This window comes from Anabrus simplex, chromosome X (genome assembly GCF_040414725.1).
Source record: "Anabrus simplex isolate iqAnaSimp1 chromosome X, ASM4041472v1, whole genome shotgun sequence".
Taxonomy (NCBI): domain Eukaryota; kingdom Metazoa; phylum Arthropoda; class Insecta; order Orthoptera; family Tettigoniidae; genus Anabrus; species Anabrus simplex.
The window spans coordinates 162,507,356-162,523,507 of NC_090279.1; the positions used below are offsets into that span (position 1 = coordinate 162,507,356).

At 37.3% G+C, this 16,152-nt stretch overlaps 1 protein-coding gene and 2 non-coding genes across 6 annotated transcripts in view; all 3 read right to left on the reverse strand.

Moving 5' to 3' along the window:
• Positions 1-16,152, reverse strand: part of LOC136886372 (transcription initiation factor TFIID subunit 3) — a 199,143-nt gene that overhangs the window by 57,702 nt on the left and 125,289 nt on the right. The gene's annotated exons all lie outside the window — the stretch shown is intronic.
• On the reverse strand, positions 14,325-14,401 carry TRNAS-UGA (transfer RNA serine (anticodon UGA)). The gene has a single exon. It is a non-coding gene; the product is annotated as a tRNA-Ser (tRNA).
• On the reverse strand, positions 14,622-14,698 carry TRNAL-CAA (transfer RNA leucine (anticodon CAA)). Its single transcript has one exon. It is a non-coding gene; the product is annotated as a tRNA-Leu (tRNA).

Here is a 16,152-nt window from a genome sequence, read left to right on the forward strand (position 1 = left end):
TAATGAATTCCTCACACCAGAAGTGTAGTGTTTGGTATGTTTGCTCACCAGAAGAAAATGTGGTAGGTACGCAAAACAAGAAGAACTGTGCGAGAAGCAGTTCTGCAAACATCAACATGGAAAATGCAAAAATCTGTTGCTCTCAACAAGATGCATGCTTCTTGCCCATCTTGCTACCATATTCAAGGATCTGGAAATTTTAAGTCCCAGAATCCTAACAAACAATGTGAAATGAAACTATTTGTTCTTATTAATAAAAGCAATAATATAAATCATAGGGTGTTAATGGCATTTGACAGGCCTGCACCAACTGACTGATACTGGCCAACAAAGCCCTCATGTTGCTCAGCACAAGCTCAGGGCAGATTCCTTCTCACAGTACATTTGCCTCTATGGCTACATCATTGCCTTCCTCCCGCCAGTCACAGCCCCTCCCTCCCCGCTTATCAAATGCAAAATCTTTGCAATTTCTACCAAACTTATCCAAGGAAGGGTTTCTGTGCTTTCACAAAATGACAAGTCGAAATCCTGAGCATGTTCGGTATTACATACCTCTGTGAAGATCTGCCTTCTAAAATGAAATTACACAAAAGCCAGACCCGTTCTTCCACGTCAGATGTTTCGCCTAAAGAGCCGTCCAAGACTAATCAATGCATGGAACTTGATGACAAACATTGTAAACATGGAAAAACTTGTCCAACACAAAAGGGTGCCAAGCATTTTCATGATACACAAGTATTGTTGGTGTTTTATTTATTCTTTTGGGCTGTAACTGATCCATTAAACTTATTTAAATGTATGTTCATATTTTCATGCTTAATGTATTGTTGAAGTGTTAATTATGTTTATTATTCACACAAGCTTTTTCACTATGACATGAATAAATGGTCATTTATAACCTTAAAATCCTATATTCTAATACACAAACGTAACTTCTCCATTTTTTTATTTTATTAAATCACGATTCATGTTTTAAATGTACGTCCTGGAAACATTTTCACAGTATGCACTTGCTTGACTTCCCTGCCTCCTAGTGGTGGCAATCCTCTGGTGTTTCTTCCATGCACTCAGCGCATGCTAACTCGCAAGTTCGCGGCAAGCATAGCCCATTGCCGCCCTAGGAAAATCCAACTGTGTGGACCTGGCTTACAACCGAATGATCTCCTCTGCTCTCCTTAGCATTGCCAAATGTTTGTCATTTAATTCAAGGCCACTTTTCCAGTTCTGCCTTTCCCAATTTTTATATAATGAACTAATTTCATAAAGAATTATTCATGACTCTGCTTAACAAATTCTAATCTTGGAAAGAAAGGAGTAAGGTGGGGGAGAATTTGGCAGGGAAATTCAGGCAAGAACAGGATGAGGCGATGCTGTGATCAGACAAAAAAGAGCAGTAACAGGATGAGGAAAAACAAAAATAGAATGGGAAGCAATGATAAGGACAAGCAGCAGTAAGGAATAACAGACAGTGAGACATGGAATAAAGGAATGGAGGCAAGAGCAATTAATATTTAGGAACAAGGTGAGAAATTTAATTGAAAGTACCAGTCGATACTAATCTTGAATACAAACACACAGTCAAAACCTTTCCACTTGGGACATTATTTCTGGAGTAGCTATTCCAGCCTGTTTATATATTTGTACTAATATTACACAAACTTTGAGTGCAATTATCCATCTTTATGCAGACAAAACTTTATACAAAACAAATATTTAAATATGACCACAACATGAAGGGCTATGATGTCTAGCTAGGAAAGAAAAACACGGCATTCTAAAATTTTAACAAATTGTAACTGGAGAGAAAAATCATATGAAAATCTAACAGAATAATCAGAACCAAGTTTATACACCAACTATTGAATGTTGAGTGCACACTTCCAGTTAAGCTGCTTAATAGTACTACACGGTGGCATCATAATACTGTCTGAATAAACACACAGAAGAAAAAGTTATCAAGATATTGGAACCTCTTTACTTATCGCAATATTGGTATAAAACTTGGCCAATGTAAAATCTCCACTCTTTCGATCATGAGTTGGACTGTTACATATGTTTCATGAAGGAAGCTTTCATTTATACAGAATGTATCAAAACTCAATAAGAAAAATTCAAGAATGGATTTCTCATAAAGGAAACAGCAAAAAAGCATATGACAATATTGGTCTGGAATACACTGCAGAGTTATTCAACCTTTGCTTGGCAACCACGCTCTTCTGACTTAAGCTCCCCTGAATATTTGCCTTTGGAGACGCATAAAGTCTGCCACATATTCGACTGATGTTGATTGTGAATGAACTCTGTGTGCATACTGTAATATCCTGTTGGTAAGTACGCACTTCACCAGGCAATTTTTTTTTTTTTTTTTAAATTGTGTTCGGCGCTCAATGCAAAAACAACAAAGGGGGAAGGAGGAGGTCACTTTCACCATTTCATCTGAATGTGAACAATGTTCCAGTTGGTATTACAGACGTTTAACACTGTTAGGAGTGTCGAATTGCACTAATGTTAATAAAGCTCATATAACTCTATAATTAGGTATTTCTGGACCCGTGTTGTCATACCTTATTTTTATTCTCTCTGTATTAGGAATCCATTGCTGAAGTTCTGCTCTTGAGTTTTCATACATCCTGTATACTGATAAGTACAGACTGCTAAGTCTCAAATTTCCCACATCTTCATAAATCTACAGACCTTGGAAAATGGAAACTTCTTCTCTGGGTATTGGAAGCTAAGTTACTCACCTAGTTGCTACTGGTTACAGTTTTAAAAATTCTTTCCTTGATTGACCCTTAGCACCTTTGATGGTGTAATTAGATAACCAATAACAATCCATACTCTTAGAGTTTGATAATTTTACAGTAACTTGAATTATTTCATCAGGTGTGATTTCACTCCAATAGAAAGTGTACCGGCATGGGGGTTGATTACGAAGAAAGTCACTCGCAAATGTTCCTGTTGTCTTAATTTGATCTGATTTCTTTTACAGAGTTTAAGAAATAATTATTCAGTACTTCAGGATCGAGGAATGGGTCTTGAGTGCCAGAACATTTGCACAGCATGTGTATCTGTGAACTGTATCATTAAAAAAAGATAGACCCGATTACTCGCCTTGCAGTTACAGCACTCCATCACATACTTTTTCATCATGTAATGGAACTTCATGAATTAACAAGGGATGATACTCCGTGCTACAATATCTATTGTTCTGTGAAGATACAGTATGTGACCATGCAAATGAAACCCTGCGTCATCAGAAAAAAATCATCAAATATGAGTCAACATTGTCTTCAATAGAGTTTTGTAAAACCCAATAATTATAGAAATTCACTTGTTTTTAATTGGCAATGTCCTCATTTCATGCCTCATAGTCACTATAAGGTTTCACTTTAAGAAGTTTAGTAGTCAGCTGACAAGAACCGAAGCTTTTGAAAAAACAACTTCCTGTGCAACACGTCATAGAGATTTATTTGGAGTGTGCACAAATGATGCACTGATTTAGTCAACTTTTCCCTTAGTCACAACACTTCATTTCAGCTTACGAATTTTAGTGTATAGTGATCCCATAGTTCTCAGCGTATTAACAAGAAGCCTAACAGTTTCTCTACCTGGAATTGGAGCACCAGGAAAATTCACTTGAAATTATTTATACAACTGTCTATACGAGTTTGTTTTTACATGTGCATTTCCTTTGTTTAAGCATGAACATTTTAGTTTGGATTGCAATAGATTAAACTAATTACACTAGCCAACATAATTTTGTGGTAAAATAGAAAATATGTAATTCTTATGGAAATCGCTGCCGATTCCGAAAATGATGCTATTTTTTCGCTATCGCATCTAATTTTGATGCAATTCAGTGTTTTAGTATCTGCATGAATTTGTAAGATGTAATGTTGAGATATGTTCTTGAGCAACGTTTTTAAGAATACAACAATGTGATTTGATTTGTTATTGTTTGCATTTTATTATAGGTTTATTGCTGTCTGAATTTTCATTTTGTAGTTGGGGGCTTCCTAGTAAATTCATAACAAACTCCCCCAGATACGCAATAGACCGCGAGGTATGTAGGATGATCTGATAAGGGACTTGGAGCTAACCAAAGAAAAAAGTGAATTACTTGGTTCAAGATTGTGTGAAAAGAATATGTTGGCACATGGTGTTACATTTTCCTGGTACCGAAATCGTGACAAAGAATTCCGAAAGTATTATACTCAAGAAGATGAACTGGTATTTTGTACGGATGTTTCAAATCTTCTACGTCAATTGGGAGAGAAAGAGTATGATCCTAGTAACTGGAGTTTTTTATTGACTCTTCCAAAAGAAGTTTAAAGGCTGTTTTGCTTCATAATACAAATGTCATGGCATCCGTACCACCTGCACACTCCACAAAAATGTCTGAAACATATGAAACCTTAAAGTTGGTGGCATGGGTGGCAATTTTGCGGTTATTTGAAGATCATTGGATTGTTGCTGGGACAACAAACAGGCTACACAAAATTTCCCTGTTTACTATGCGAATGGGATAGCAGGGCACGGGATAAACATTGGGATACAGTGAATTGGCCAGAAGGGAAACGACTATAACCAGGATCCAAAAATGTCTCGATGTAAGTTTTATTGACTGTGAAAAAATTCTACTTCCACCAATGCACATCAAATTAGGATTGATGAAACAGTATGTCAAGGCATTAGAAGAAAGTAGCCTATGCTTCCAATATTTATCCACTAAATTTCCCTCATCAGATGCAAAAATCAAAAAAAGGCATATTTGATGGACCATAGATTCGTAAACTGATGAAGGATAAAAATTTCACCGACACAATGACAAAAATTGAGAAGGAGGCATAGAACGCATTTAAAGATGTAGTGACTAAATCCCTTGGCAACATTAAGGACCCTCAATACAAAGAAATTGTAAGGAAAATGTTGGCAAAGTTTAAGGAACTCGGTTGTAATATGAGCCTTAAGCTTCATTTCATCGCTTCGCATCTGGATTATTTCCCTCCAAATTCAGGAGCTGTCAGTGAAGAACAAGGTGAAAGGTTCCACCAGGATCTCAAAGATGCAGAAGGACACTATCAGGGACGTTGGGATGTGAATATGATAGCCGATTACTGTTGGTCGATTGCACGAGGAGACCCTTCTAGAGATAATTCAAGAACTTAAAAAACCTGGAAATTCCTCGGAAAACGAAAAAAAGACGGAGGTGTGAATCTAACCTGCACATAATGTAACAAAGCTATGTATGTTTAACCATGTAATTTTTATTCAAGGTACGGTTATGTTATTTAAAAGCAACTGTGCAGCCGAAACTAAATAGGTGCTTTATGCTTCAGTTTCATGAATTTCAATATACATTAAAAATATAATACAAACCATCTACTTGCTTACAAAGCAGCATTTATGTGTATTTAATGCGTTAAAAATATGATTAAGTTTTGCAAGCTGAAATTTACATTAATATATCAAATTTAATCAATACTAAGTATCAACAATTTTACGTAAGAAAAAAATAACATTTTGTAAAATTGCCACTAAACCAGACGTGATACGGCAAAACTAATTTTTTTCTCGAATACTGCATTAAAAAATTCATAAGAACCACCTATTTTAGTTTATACCGCACAAAAAAAGGTTCTTTTTGCAGGCTAGTGTTATTCATCATGCTAATTAACTGATATTTCACACCCACACTGAATTTTGAGACACTTATAAAAACTTACACTGCCCAATGAAGCTCATCACCAAAAAGAGACTGAATTTTAAGAACCTCACGCTGTAAAATCGAGGACACGTGTGTGGGACTAAGACCTTAATGGGCGAGCTTCAACATGCCTCCGTGCTGCAGCTAGCGCTTCATATGTATGCACTGTTCTTCCCCAATCACTCTGCACATCCTGCTGAACCCTCTAGACCAGGCCTGGCCAAAACAGTGCTCTTTGGCTCCAGTTGTGCTCCTGTCTTGCACACTGAACGCAGAACTGGTGTGGTGTCGAGAGAAGAGGTGAATATAGATAGATTCATTTACCATCAATAGGTTATTTGCCCAAGGGAAAGGTTAGCAATCTGACCAATGTTCATTACTTCCAGTTCGAGCAGATAGAACTGCTGTGTAACTTCTGGCTTAAATAATATTTCTGCAATTCTGAAATGTGCAACATTTTCATAAAATACTTCAACAACAATATGCTTCGCTGCTCTTTTAAGCTATTCAAGTTTCAAGTTTTTTCAGTGTACAGGTCTATCTATGTATGAGGGTTCCCCCAGTAGGTATGTGGGGGGGTAGAATAACATACAACTGGCATTGTTTCCACTTATTTGTGCCAGGCTCCTCATTTTCATCTATCCTATCCAACCTCTCTTGACCAACTCTAGTTCTCTTCCAACTCCATGCTATTAGTTTTCTGAGACCTAGGGAATGTTTTACTTTCACACCCTTCATGGCTCTTGTCTTTCTTTGGCCAATGTCTTCATTTTTCGAAGTGTCGGACCCCTTCCAGAGGATGCTTGCCCAGTTGTACTTCCTATCAAAACAATAATCACAACCATATACACAAATGTTTTTCTTTTCTGTTATAAAATTGGCCAAAGTCCTGGCAATATGCAGGTTTAACGGCCTTTAATCTGCACAACTCTGAGTGGTACACTATATCATGAACTCTTGTTCCAAACATAGAACAAATGGAAAATCTGAACGTAAATAAACTAATACACATCCCAGTTCATGGAACACTGTTGTCTGCTTTGCTTAAAAAAAAAAAAAAGTGAATACACATGCCTTTATGCAGTGCTGTTATAAAATACACAATATTATTTTTTCATTCTATGTTTATTTACACTTCATTCCGTTTTCACCACAAACGCATCTTCCACTTACCCCTGCCTGCCGTGACTGTCAGTATACATCTCTCTCACATGCTTTTACAGAATATCGTACAGATGGAGGATAGCCAGACCTTTGGCAAAACGTGATATCACTCCTGGGAAGCAAAAGTATTGGCCACCAATGCTCTAAAATATTCTCTCTCCTGGTACAGTCATATCTTCCTAGGTCTTCCAAAAGATCTCATTCCAGTAACCCCACTGTTTTGCAAACTCTTCCTTCTTCCACAAGTTTCTCATGTCTAAACCAACACAATCATGCTCCCTAGTTACAGTTCCGTGTTAGGATTGTCGTACTTCAGCTCCCTCTTTTAATCTTCTTATTTCTTACTCAGAGTTTCATAGCTTTTTTTCTTTTCCATCTGGTGGTTATGCATGTTTCTAAGCTGTAAGTTTTTACAAAAGTAAAGCACTCAAGATGCCTGAACCAGTCCACTGTTTTCAGATGAACAACCTCGATATTAAATCATCTTTTTTGCCGTGTCCACTGATCAACACTGCAGCAGTTTTGAACGTGTTTGCATTTAGTGCAGATTTGATCATCTTCTCAGATATTCAGATTTTTGTAGGCCCATCTCAGTATTATCCCAGATGATCACAGTCAGCAAAAAGGTCTATACTGTTGATGTTCTTGTCAGTACAACAGTGTAATGTCCTTCACAACATATGAATGACAATGTGATGAGGCGAGTATTAAAGTCATAAACAAACAATTAATTCATGTACAATACTTTTTTTTTACTTTCCAATCTTTGCTGTTGCCTCCATCTTAGGTGCATACAGACTTTTTTTTTAATGTTGCACTGACAAAGATAGGTCTTATGGTGACAATGGGATGGGAAAGGGCTAGGAGTGGAAAGGAAGCAGCCGTGGTCTTAATTAAGGTACAGCACCAGCATTTGCCTGATGTGAAAATGGGAAAGCATGCAGATCTGACAGCCATTAACATCTTTCCAATTTTCCTACCTGGATAGCATGGGTTTTTTTGTTTGTTTTATTCCTGTGTTATATTCATGTAGTTCCACAAACACATACAGGTTTTTGGACGACAGTGATATGGGAAAAGGTAAGGACTGGGGAGCAACAGCTATGGCCTTAATTACAGGACATCCCCAATATCTGCCTATGGTCAAAATGGGGAACCAAAGAAAACCATATTCAAGGGTGCCCTCATTGGGATTCAAACTCTGTATCTTCCAGATGCATGCTTATGAATGATAACTCAGTAGACAGAAAACTGGATATTCTAGACAACCAATGGCACTAACTGAACATAGTAAAATGCCACTTGGACTTCAAAATCACAGCACAGTATTTACAGTTCGCCCCTACAATCAAACCAATAAGCACATCCTCCAGAAGGATATTATCATCAGCATGCATGATACAGTAGAAGAGGGAAGGTAATCTTCAAAAGACTACAGGGTAAAGGTAGATCTATCCACATGGGGATCTGTTTATGTCAAATTCCAACATAAGAAAGGATGTTACAGATTTATATTGATAAATCAGCAATTACCCGCGGCTTTGCTCGCGTGGACCTCATAATTTGATCAAAGTAATCTTTCTTCGGCATTGTACTAAGACATTATCTGAAAATTCCTCAAGTATAAAAACTCGCCCAAAACTAAAATTCTTTGTAAACCATCTTTGCGGTATTACCTTATCGGGCTAAGATGACCATGCGACATAGAACTGTACATGTGAGAAACAGTCTTCTCTCAAGTCGACAGAATAAATACAGGTTTCTTTATTTTTAAAGGAGGTTCCTAATACCTATTCCAACATCTGTAGCATCTTCAATTTTTGAGATATACATAAGTATCCCCATAAAAAGAATTCAACGTCTTGATCAGTCCTACCCCCAGCCCCATCTATGTGTATTTTCCGAAAACAAAAATATATGTTTATTTTTAAAGGAGATCCTCATAAAAAATAATTCAACTATTTTTCACTTCTTTTCACCCCCTGTGAAGTGCCTTCCCCAAATACCAGTTTTTAAATATGTAATCTTTCTAAAAATTCACCCCGTTTGTCACTCCTGTTCAACCCCCTTATCCATCGGATACATGTTTATTTTCAAAGGAGATTCCAAATACATTTTTCATGTCTGTAACATCTTCAGTTTTTGAGATATAAGTCTCCTCATAAAGGTGTTCAACCCATTCTCCCCCATTTTTCATCCCCCCTTAATGGGATTTTCCGAAAACAAAAAAATACATGTTTATTTATTTTTGAAGGAGATTCCAAATATCTATTTTTATGTCTGTAAACTTAAGTTTTTGAGATACAGATATCCTCATTTTAAAAATTCACCCCTTTTCAACCCCTTGGCACCAGAATATCCAAAAATCCTCCCTTAGTGAGCACCTACGCCCTAATATAAATGTATCCCCAAAATTTCATTTCTTTATGTCCAGTTGATTTGGCTCGGCGATGATGAATCAGTCAGTCAGTCAGGACATATTATTTTATATATATACAGTATATAGATGGATATTATTAACATGAAAGCCTCCTCCAATCAAGAGAATGCTTTTCTTTTTCCCCTTTCTTTTCAGCTGATATTACCAGATAACAGTCAGCTGTCATCTTTCACTGTTGCTTTGAATATCTTGGGCTAGAAGAAGGTAGAGAGGGAGGATATTTATACGTACCTCTGCATGGTCTGTTACTCATCCTCGGAGAAACACGCAGCAGAAAATAGTCTCTGGCTAAGAGAATGAGAATGAGCTTATAAGGAGATCCACTAAGCCATCAAACTTCCCCACAGAGGGACTAGAGGGACACTTCCTGTTGCAACAACTGAGGCAGAAACTTTCTGCCATACCCAAGTGGTGGGGTAGAAAAACAGAAACTTACTTTGCAACTGCTGTATTCTGATTTGTACAGCAGTCCTATACATAATGCCTAGACAGTTGGTCATTGATGGGCAATTTGCGATTTTCAAATTAAAATTATTCTTTATTATTACTATTATTATTATTATTATTTATTCTTTAGTCAAGGAGTGCTTACTCCTTGCCAGAGAGGCAAATATCATTACATGAGAGTGTACGTTTCTGTGTCCACCGTGATGACTGCATGTTACGTATTGCGTATGTAGGGAGTGGATGAAATCTGATGCTCGTACATAGCCTATCAATATCAGGCAGATGAATCGCCATCAACAGTGTCTCCCAATCTGCCGGCCAACTTTCCGAGAGAGAAAATATTTTCCATCACTAAGGCTCAAACCAGCTACCCACAATGTCAAACTATAAAGACTTCATGCCTAACACTCATGACCACTAGGTGGGCTCAATTTTCTAGTTCTATTATCTAGTTTCTAGTGACAGCTGCACAACTGTGCAAAAATGATGTTAAAAAATATTCTTAACAATTATTACTTGCACAGAATGTGTAAATATAATGGTATATCTCAAGATTTTTTTAAATGGTTAGTCAATGATACAGTTGATCTTTTAAAAATAAATTAATTGGAAGAGTGATAGCATACAATACAAGTTGGACAAGAATTCTAAAGAACACTCGCCCCACATGCTGTTTAAAAACTACTTGACATCATCAGAAAATTGTTCCTTTATATAATCAAAACCAATAAATAATTTTATAAAAAATATATTTTTAGAACTGGTGATGGTTTCAAGACTACAAGAGAGAAAGCAACATGCGTGACTACATACGTGACCATGCAAAAAAAAAACACTTTCAGAGAGCAACGCTACTTCTGTGTGTTCTGTGAGCCTTCGTGCTGAAATGTACACATTACTTTTAAACATTAGGAGGAGCAAATCGTCTTTATCTTTCAATGTTGTCTGTAGCAACACCACCATCCACTCAAGCATTAGGGACCATTCACATCTACTATGTCTCCTATTCCATAACCTTCTTAGTCAGCTACTGAGCAGTTGGTATACAAAATGCAGTTTTATCTACCCCTAGTCCAGGATGGGGCACATCATTGCTTTTTTGTGTGTGTGTGTGCGTGCAATTTCTACACCGACGATGGGTTAAGCATGAACTGTCACGGTATCCACAGCTAAGATAAGCAGGAGGATTTCCCAATGAAATGAGTATGAAGGTAATTCTGCTGATTGATTGTTGTCAAAATACATGATAATTACTTTCACATCCCACTAACATTTTTTGGAGATGCTCAGTAGCTGGAATTTTATCCCCCAGAAGTTCTTTTACATGCCAGTAAATGTACAGACATGAGGCTGGTATATTTGAGCACCTTCAAATACCACCATACTGAGCAGGGATCAAACCTGCCAAGTTGAGCTTGGAACATCAGCGCTCTACCATCTGAGCCACTCAGCCTGGCTCAGTTTTATAAATCTGACTATATCTAATATTCAATTAATGTTATTTATTTATTATTATCATACTTTGTCAACTGACAACCTCTGAAGGGATTGAAAGAATTCTATCCCGCCCTATACATCGGTCCAAAACAAAAATTAAGTTGCCAATATCTGGAAGTGTGTATGCTATGTCAAAGATTTTTTTATTTAAATTCAGTCCAATCACAAAACAAGGATATTCTGGTTTAAAACTGCTATAGAAATAATAAGCTGCAAAATCAGGTTGCTATTCTCTACCCCCCCCCCCCCCCCCCCCTCACATATTTCAGTTTTTACTGCTTTTTGTCCCCAAATGTTATGCAAGAAGTTCTTTTCTTCTCATGCTTTGTAAAACATAACTGAAGGAGGAACACTAAAAGAAAACGAGTTACCATTTCTTATTCCCACGCGGGATTGCAGACGATTCTTTGGAAGTAAATGTGTAGTGGGATGTAAGAATCCTATGTACAGCTAAATTACAATCAAGGAGGTATGTAGTACTTTTCTTCATTACAATTTTCTTCTTGTTTTCTTTTTTTTTAAGCGAGGGAAACTGGTTGCAGTAAGATTTCTCCATGGGCTAACTCATCATAAATATTAGAACCGGGGGTAGAAAAACATATACACAGTTTAAATTATTACAACAATCCACTTATACTTGGGAAATGTAAGCATGTAAGGATTAATTTCAAACCTAAAGGGGTAATATTAGATATTGTAATGTTTCCAACAAAAGCATCAAACATGCAACCAATACCTTTATCAGTGTAGTTCCAACATGGTGTTTGAACAGTAAATAGGTGAAAATAACTAAAATAAGAATGACTAAACTGGCAATACTATTTTTTAAACTGTTTATCATGTCTTGTGGAAGCAATATTACGTGAAATGTTTATAAAGGCTTATACTTAAAAAAAAAAAAAAAAAAAATACAGGAGTTCCAAAGGCACTTCACTGAACTGTGATCGAAATGTCACATCTTAGACGACAAGCCTTATGATTTTGGCAACACAAATACCAATAGTATGACATGGTTGGAAGTGGAGACAGCAGTATCTAAACTGAATAACAAGAAGTCAACTGGATCAGATTAATTTAATGTTGAAATGATCAAAGTACTTTGAGAGGTTGGATAACAGTGGTTGTATAGAGTACTGAATAAAATTTGGAAAGAGAATGTAATACCCAATGACTGGAAGCAGTCAGTCATCTTACCATTGTTAAAGAAAGGTGATAGGTACAAACTACAGAAGTATAACTCTGTCACATGGCCTCAAAACCTACAAATCCATCCTTGAAAGCAGAATTAGAAAATATGCTGAACCTACACTTGAGGAGGAACAACATGGATTTAGACTTCATAGATCAACTACGCCACTGGAATGCTCTATGAGTATTGGGAGAAAGGTAAAACACTTATAACCGTTTTTCTGGACATCGAGAAAGCATATGACCATGAACCACGCAGGCATATATGGAAATGTTTGAGACATGAGAAAATGCGCGATGACATCATAAGCACGAGTACAATGATTATATGACGAAATCAAGAGTTGCGTCCAGGTCTGGGATGGAAGGTCAGATTGGTGGAGTCCAGCAAGGAAGTTGTCTTTCACTACTCTTCTTCATAATCATAATAGATGAAGTTTTAAAAGCAGTTAAAAGTTAAAATTTGCTGATGATGTAATGGTATGGGGCGAGACGGAAGCAGACGTATAAGCTAGACTAGACCTTTGGCATGAAGCTTTCACAACCTTAGGTCTTAAAATTAGCAAAACCAAGACAGTTGGTTGAGTAGAAACTCCCCAATTGTTCATCTAAGAATTGGAGATGGGAGATGGATATTGCAGACAACTTCCAGTACTTAGGTAATGTTCTGTCCTCAGACAATACCATACACCAAGAGATTAGCAACAGAATACAGAAAGCTTCCACATTCTATCATGCTGTACGTCAAATACTTTGGGATGAAACATTTCTGTTCATTTCCAAGATCAGCTTGAACAAAATGTATCTAGTACCTATATTGATGTATGATCTGGAAGCAACAACAATTATTGGATCAACAAAGAGATCAACAGAATTGAACTTCCCCCATTCTTGTCTACAAAAAACAAAAATTGAGAAAATAAGAAATGTAGATATCGGACAAGAGCTCGGATTGAAAAGCAGCTTGCTGGAGAGCCTCAAAATGAAGAGACTGCAATGGTATGGTCACATGAAAAGAATGTATCCCCAAAGGACTCCTCGAGCATACTTTGACCGCAGTGTTCCTGGAAAGAGACCAAGAGGAAGACCTTGTGATGTTTGGGAGAAGCAGATTTTCAAGGATCTTGAAATCAGAGATGTAAACTGGTGTCGCATTTATGAACAACATCTGGGGATGGACAGGACAAACTGGAGGAGGCTTATACACAACTGCACCCGGCTTGCTGGGGCTTTATGATGATGCTGATTCTTCAAGACTCCTAACCTACCTTATAATGAGTTTCAAATGCACTGTGCACTGTGAAATTCAATGAAAATTAAAAATTGACACTAAAATGTGACGACAGCACGCCGGCCTCTCGCCGCTGGGTTCCACGGTACAAATCCCCGTCACTCCATGTGAGATTTATGCTGGACAAAGCAGAGCCAGGACAGGTTTTTCTCCGGGTACTCCAGTTTTTCTCTCTCATTTTTCATTCCAGCAACATACTCCAATATCATTTCATTCCATCTGTCATTCATTAACCATTGCCCCAGAGGAGTGCGACAGGCTTCGGCACCAGGGACAATTCCTATCTTCGCCACTAGATGGGGGCTTCATTCATTCCATTCCTGACCCAATCGAATGACCGGAAACAGGCTGTGGATTTTCACTAAAATGTGATATAAATGCAAAAAGGATTACTTTTTCCAAATAAATCTTCATTTATATATATTTTTAATCTTTCTTCTGGAAACAGCTGTTGGCTGTCAAACTCACATACTCTGAATATTGAATTTTCACGACCGCATTGTAATCGAAACAGACTTTCAACACATTAGGTTGTGTTACGTACATGTAGTATGTGTCGAAGAGATGTTAAGTACAGAACAAAAATGGCCAGCCGGACACCAGTGGGATCCGAACCCACAACCTCCCGATTTCACGTCGGTTGCTCTACCAATTGAGCTATGGTGGCCTAGGCCATGTTTGTTCTGTTTGAAAGGGTCTGAGCTACAGGTCTGGCACTGCTGCTAGCACACTGCAGAGTGCGTTTAAGTCGCCCATTGTGGGGCATGTCAATGAATATTGAATTTTCACGACCGCATTGTAATCGAAACAGACTTTCAACGTATTAGGTCGTGTTACGTACATGTAGTACGTGTTGAAGAGATGTTAAGTACAGAACAAAAATGGCCAGCCGGACACCAGTGGGATCCGAACCCACAACCTCCCGATTTTGCGTCGGTTGCTCTACCAATTGAGCTATGGTGGCCTAGGCCATGTTTGTTCTGTTTGAAAGGGTCTGAGCTACAGGTCTGGCACTGTTGCTAGCACACTGTAGAGTGCGTTTAAGTCGCCCGTTGTGGGGCATGTCAATGAATATTGAATTTTCACGACCGCATTGTAATCGAAACAAACTTTCAACGTTTCAGGTCGTGTTACGTACATGTAGTACGTGTTGAAGAGATGTTAAGTATAGAACAAAAATGGCCAGCCGGACACCAGTGGGATCCGAACCCACAACCTCCCGATTTTTGTTCTGTACTTGGCATCTCTTCAACACGTACTACATGTACGTAACACGACCTAATACATTGAAAGTCTGTTTCGATCACATACTCTGAGTTTACCCAAGCATCTCTGCAAGGTATCTGGGGTCCTAAAAAGAGTGGAGATGTTGAAAGATTTAAGTAAATACAATTTCATTGTAAGTGACAGCAGAACACAAATGATAGAACAAAATATTCAGGTTTCTTTGATTTCATTTTATTGTTTTTATTTTTATTGGGGGTGTGAATTGCTTAGCAGTTTAGCTGTTGTTGGCTTCTCATTCAGAAGGCTGCGCTCTGAATTCCAGTCAATCCTGGGATGCGATTTTCATCTCAAAAGTCACATGGTGTTAACAAGGGCCTCCATCCTTAAACCCTCTGGTCAAAACCAAAATGAGCCTGGGTGGCTAAAGCCACCCTTAAATTAGCTGAGGTATGTTGAAGAAAATTTACTTTTATTATTCTGATTTGGTGTATAAAAATGTGCTTTTTTTGTATGCTATGTTTTAGCCTGTGTAACTTAATAAATGTTTTATTACCATTTATATATTTTAATATTAACAACATGCAGATGCAATTTTAATTTAAAATTAATATTATTAAAAGACATTACCAATTTATCAGCATTAACTGAATTTCCATTTTTTGTAAATGTTATAAATAGCTACAAAATGTCATGAGTAAAAAATCATGATTTCAAAATGTTAATAACTACCACCCCCAATTATTAAAAATGATATATACATTAAAATGTACAGAAATATATACACGATCAAAAAGACTTGCTTTGAGATTACGACAGAATGTAACAACAGTTTACTCTGTAGATAAGCTGTAATGTAATAGTATCAAGGCCTCAAAATCAAGTGAATTTCTTATGAATGTTTTAAAGATGGGAAAGCTACCTTTTTATTTTAGGAAAATATAATGGGCATCATTTTTTCTATGTGAAAAAATTAAAGTAACTATCAATATAACAGGAATATAATGCCAACCAGTATTTCTATACGTAGTATGAAATCAGGTTGAGAGGGTGGAATTTGACGGAGCAATGTGGTTCTATGGAACGCAAATATGAATCCAGGATTGGAAAATAAGCGTTATTAATCTTGGATAACAAAATGCAAGTCTTTCGAGCTGACACCAACAGGGCAAACATGTTCTAAATAGGGTAATC